We start from the raw sequence: 5,842 nt of genomic DNA on the forward strand, positions 1-5,842 counted from the left end.
CCACCGCCAATGTCTGCGGGGCTCCCCGGGCAGCCTCCTGCGGGGAGAGGAAGGCTGCGGACAGCCCTGCGGCAGGGTCCCTGCGGCAGCGGTGATGGTTTGAGCTGAAAGAGAGCGACTCAAACCTGGGAGAGGGAAGGAAGGAAGGAAGGCTGCGCAGAGCCTGTCCTGGGTAGCCCAGCGAGGAGGGAGCTGCCCCTGCCTGGGGCCGTCCCGGCTCAGGTTGTTGTGGCTCTGAGCAGCCTGCTCTGGTTGGGGCTGCCCCTGCTGGCTGCGGGGCGCTGGTCTGGACGGCTGTAGAGGTCCTTTCCACCCCAGATTCTGTTACTGGGTGATGCTTTGTGTGCTGGAGGGTCCGAGCTCGGTGTCAGAAACGGGAGGGCTCTTCGAGGCAGTTTTGTTTGCACGTCAGGCGGTGGGGAAGGTGGCACAGCAGTCGTGTGAGGCTGCTGCTGTGAGGCTGCAGTCCCCTGCAGGTCGCAGCTGCTCGGTTGCAGAGCCTCCTGTGCCCCTGGTGTTTCACCAGAAGCCTTGCGGGGTGCCGCCGGATGTCTATCGGCAGCAGCTTTACCTAACAACAATCTCTCCTAGCGCTGCTGTCCAAGTGCCCTGAGCTGCCCGGGTGGAAACTGCTGAGGGCAGTGTGCTGCAGCAGTGCCAGGCAGGAAGAAAGGAGAAAGTGGTTGTGTCCTGGTCCTGACCCTGAAAACCTTGGGGGGTTGCCCTTGCACCTTCCAAAGCTCTGGTTCAGATGTGAAGGTGAAGCTGTGGGCAAAAATCCAGCCCCCCCCGGGCAGATTTCTCTGTGACTTCAACGTCCTGCACCCACACCTCTAAGTCCCTGTGGAGAAGCAAAGGAGCTCTGAAGAGCCCCTTGGGGGCTGGAGTGCTGTGCATCAGTCTCCCTGCTGGCAAACCTCACGCTTCAGGGACCAGATCTCCTCTTCAAACCAGTGTTAGTAGCCGGGGGGGAGAACACAGCAAGACCCCCAGGACCTGTGGGGTCTCATCCGTGCTGGTGCTGCTCTGGCTGCAGGAGGTGCTGAAGTAAACATTAAGGCACCTCATCAGCTCCGAGTCCACAGAGCTCATCCCCTGAGGCAGAGATCTGCCGAGCATCTGCAGCACCTGTTCCGGACAGCTTCCCATTAGCTGCTCGGAAATGTGCTGCGAGGGGAGGAGATTCCCAGGGGAAGAGGCACAGCCGGGGGGCAGCGGTGGGGGAGGTCAGAGCTGTGGGGGAGGTCACGGCTGTGGGGGAGGTCGCAGCTGTGGGGGAGGTCAGAGCTGTGGGGGAGGTTACAGCTGTGGGGGGAGGTCACAGCTGTGGGGGGAGGTCACAGCTGGGCTGTGCAAGGTGCTGGGGACATGTGGGGTGCAACAGTCCTGCTGCTCCCCCCCAGCAAACCAGGGGTGACCCAGAGGGGCTCCCTGCTGGCCCTGTGTGGGGGCTGGTGCTGAGCTCACAGCACTCCCTGCAGAGCTGGGCACAGCCTCTCCCTCCTGTGATGAACTTCTCTGTGCAGGGGGGAGGCTCTGCCCCCAGGCAGACAAGGAGTCACCCTTGGGGTACTTTGCTCTGCAGGTGGGGGCCTCTGGGGGTTTGCTGGGGACCCTTAGCTGGGTTTGTCTCTCAGGGCAGGGTCTGAGGGGGAGATGTGGTCCGTCTGGACTTGGTGCAACACAGACATTGCAGGGGACAGAGGGAGGCAGAAGTGAAGGAGAATCTCTTGTGTGAAGCTCTGGAAGGACCAAAGTGACCTCTGATGCCTTCTGACCTTTTCATCCTGTCCTGATCACCTCCACTGCCTTTGTGCTGGTGTCTGTGCCACTTCCTTTAACCCTGAGCCTCCTCTTGCCAGAGCAGGGTTTGTCCTGGACCTGCTGCAGCAGGAAGTGAGTCAGGACTGGGTTTGAGCCCTGAGGTGGTGCTTGAAGGCAGGCAGGTCCCTGGCCCCTTGGCCTTCCTCCTTGGCAGCTTGGAAGTAGCCTCAAGCAAAAGCCTTTGAGCTGAGGGCAGATGGGTCTGCAAGACACAAACCTGCAGGGCCCTGGTGACCCCCCTGGCCTTTGCAGGTAACACCTTGAGCTCTTTCACACCTCCCCAGAGGTAACTGAATGCCTAAGCAAACAGGGGTGAGCCAGGCTCTTGTTGACCCACCTGCTGCCCTCTTTGTGCCAAGCCCTCTCCGTGACGCTCAGCCACCCAGCACCGTGACGGCGCCGAGCTCCCCGGGCTGGAGCTCCGCTCTGCACTGACACATTCCTGGGGAGATCTGCCCTGAGATAAGACCCAGCCCTGCCACTGGGAAGCTTTACTCGCATGGAGCAGAGCTCTCAGGGCAGAACTTCCTCTCAGCTGCTTCTGGTGCCCGCTGCAGCTGGGGGCAAAGCTGTGGGGTGCTGGAGGGGCTGAGGGGTGATGAGGAGCAGTGCTCTGCTGGGGCTGCCTGCACCCAGCCAGCTCTGCTGGCCCCTGCGGGGCACAGAGCAGCTGGGCTGTGCTGGGAGCCCCCACCTGGGAGGGAGCCCTGGCTGAACAAAGCTCCTTTTGTCTCGGGGAGGTGCAGAGGCTTTGGGCTGAGCAGGGCTGTGGGGTGTGCTGGTGGGGAAGGCACTGGAGAGGATTTCTTGTCTCTTGTCACACCTGGCTGAGCAGGAACGCCTGGGGAGGCCACTGTACACCCGAGTGCTGCTCAAGAGCACTTGAGCCACACTTGGTGCTGCACAGCCAGGTGGGCTGGGAAGCTACTGACTCATGTGAGGAGCAGCTGAGGTTGTTCAGCCTGGGGAGAAAGGCTGAAGGGAGACCTGGCTCCTTACAGCTCCCTGAAAGGAGGTTGGAAATGGCCTCAAGCTGCTCCAGGGGAGGATTAGGTTGGACATGAGGAACAATTTCTTCCCCCAAAGGGTTGTCCAGGCCTGGCCCAGGCTGCCCAGGGCAGTGGTGCAGTCCCCATCCCTGGAGGGGTTTCAGAGCCCTGGAGCTGTGGTGCTGAGGGCCATGGGGTGGTGGTGCCCTGGCAGTGCTGGGGTAAGGCTTGGGCTCATTGTTCTTAAAGGTCTCTTCCAAGCAAAACTGTTCTGTGATTCTGTGATCTTCCCATGGTGCAGACTCTGTCTCAGGCATGTGCCACTGCTGCCCACCCAGGCTGGGTAAAGCTCTGAGCAGCCTGACCCCGTGGAGGGTGTCCCTGCTGAGTGCAGGAGGTTGGACTGGCTGAGCCTTGGAGGTTGCCAAACCCTCAAACCATTCAGTGAGGTCTGAGCAGCCCCTCAGAGGCAGGCTGGCTGCTCCCCCTCAGCCTGGGTCAGTGCAGCATGGCACAAGGGGTGGCTGGGCAGCCCCAGTGCCTCCTCCCAGCTCTTGGCTAAGAGGTCTCCAGCTGTGTGCTCTTGAGAGCAGCTTTCACCAGCAGCTCTGTTGCACTGTGTCCCCTGTGCCTGCTGCTGAGGGCCCTGGGGCTGCAGAAGCAGAGGAGCTGCTACCCGGGGGGGAGCTGCAGCTGTGAGCTGGAGCTGGGAGTCCTGCTGCTTACCAACTGAGGCACTCCAAGCTGGTAGAGATCTGGGTAGCTGAGGGCAGGTGCTGGTGAGAGTCCCCTTCACACAGGGGCCTGAGTCAGGCATGGCTGACTCCTGGATCAGCCACCCCAGTCCTGACCTGGCTGCTAGCAGCGTGGGGAGAGCCAGGGCCTGAGTGCTGCTGTGAGCCAGCCCTGGCCTCCCTTGGTGCTGTCACACACAGGAGTCATGGGTGGGCAGGAGGGGGCAAGCCTGAGCCTGGGGCAGAGCTGGCTTGTGGGGAAAGGCATCAAAGTGAGCAAGCAAAGCTTGGTGGAGGCTCAGGGTGCAGAGACACTCTGCTGGCAGCAGAGAGAGGGCTCAGCTCTTGGAGCAGAGCAGCCTGCAGGGATGGGAGAGCCCAGGAAGCCATGTCCCAGGATGCCTGCAGCAAGGGAAGGGCTGTGGAAGGAGAGAGCACTCCTGGTGCTAGGATGCCTGGGGTCCCAGTTCTGGAGCCACTGGGCAGCATCCCTCCTGCTCAGGGTTCTGACTGCCAGCTGCTAAGGAGCCCCCGTGGCACCTGGGTGCAGATGCTGCCCACCCTGGCCCGAGGCTGCTGTGCCTTGAGCAGCCTTCAGCACCTCAGCAGGTTTGCCAAGGCAACAACACAGAAGCACAGACTCCAGAGTTCCCTGGGCTGGGAAAGGCCTCTGGAGCCCAGTACCAAGGGATGGGACAAGAGGAAATGGCCTCAGGTTACCCCAGGGGAGGTTTAGGTTGGACATTAGAAGAAACTTCTTCCCTGAAGGGGTTCTCCAGGCCTGGCCCAGGCTGCCCAGGGAGCTGGCTGGATGCCCATCCCCAGAGGTGGTTCCCAGAGACAGAGCTGTGGTGCTGAGGTGGTTTAGCCCCAGCCTGGGGAGGCTTAGCTAAGGCTTGGACCTGGATGGTGCTGAAGGGGTTTTCCAGGCAGGGTGGCTCTGACTCCTGTGCTCTGGCAGTGGGCAGCAGGGCAGCTGCCCCATGGCTCCCTCTGGGCTCTCCCAGGAGGAGAAGGCTCCAGAGGGCCAAATATTTCAAGCTGCACTGAAGTGAAATCTCCTGATGGGAAATGTGCCTGGAGCAGGAGGTGCTGCGGGGGGGGCTCTGGCCTGGGGGCACAGCTTCAGCTCTAGAGCTTCCCCCAGCTGCCAGGGACCTCCTGGCTTCATCAGGGGGCTGGGGGGATGCTGGGGGGCTGGGGGCATGCTGGGGGGGCTGGGGCTTCTTAGCCTGGACAAGGGAACACTTCAGGGCTGGCTGTCAGGAGGGGGCCAGGGCAGGACAAGGGGCAGGGGCACAAACCTCAGCTTGGGAAGTTCCATCTAAACATGAGCTGCAGCTTCCTCCTTCTGAGCTGCCCAGGGAGGTTGTGGAGTCTCCATCTCTGGAGTCAATCAAAACCTGCCTGGACCCCATGCTGGGGACCCTGCTGTGGGGGACCCTGCTGTGGGGGACCCTGCAGTGGCATGGGGCCTGGGCTGGATGGTCTCCAGGGGACCCTTCTGTGACCCTGGGCAGGGCAGGGAAGGAATTCACCTCAGCAGCCCCAGCTGGGGCTCAGAGTTTCCCTGCTGGCTCTGAGGCGTGAGAGGGGCTGGCAGAGGAGAGGCAAATGCCAGGCATGCCCTTGTGCTGCTGCAGTTTGCATGCTGCAGGGCTCAGAGGTGTGGCCAGGGCTCCCAATGCATCCTGTAATTTCAGCTGCAGGTTGGAGAGGCCAGGGACACTCCCTGCTCTCAAAAGCAGCTCCCCCTGCTCCTGGCCCTGCACACCAAGTGCCAGTGGCTGGAGGTAAGTGCCAGGGGGATGGTGCAGCCTCTGCTGCTCTGCCAAGGGGAGCTGGGCTGCAGAGCCCCAGCTGCAGGCATCCACCTGAGCTACCTCAGCTGCAGCTCTGTGCTGCCCCAGGCAGAGAGACCCTCAGGAGCTCCTTGTGTGCTTTGGGTCTGGTTTGAGACAGGCTTTGAGCAGTGCTCTTGGCATAAGCTTGCTTAGGGTCAGTCACTTCCCTCCTCCAAACCTGGGTCTGCAGTTATCTCCTTCCCTGAGCATGACCAACCCTGGACCCCAGGAGCTTCCAGCTGAGCAGGAGGAGAAACTTCTGCGGTGTGAGGCTGCTGGAGCCTGGAGCAGGCTGCCCAGAGAGGCTGTGGAGTCTCCTCTGGGGCACTGTGCCCCTGGGCAAGCTGCTGGGGGTGCCCTGCTTTGGCAGGGGCTTGGAGTGGGTGGTCCCCAGAGGTCCCTTCCAGCCCCCCCCCCCCGCTGGCAGCCTGTGTGGGTCTGAGGTTGTTCC

Source organism: Melanerpes formicivorus, unplaced genomic scaffold (assembly GCF_026170545.1).
Source record: "Melanerpes formicivorus ecotype bairdi unplaced genomic scaffold, bMelFor1.0.p_v2 SCAF_135, whole genome shotgun sequence".
NCBI classification, from domain to species: domain Eukaryota; kingdom Metazoa; phylum Chordata; class Aves; order Piciformes; family Picidae; genus Melanerpes; species Melanerpes formicivorus.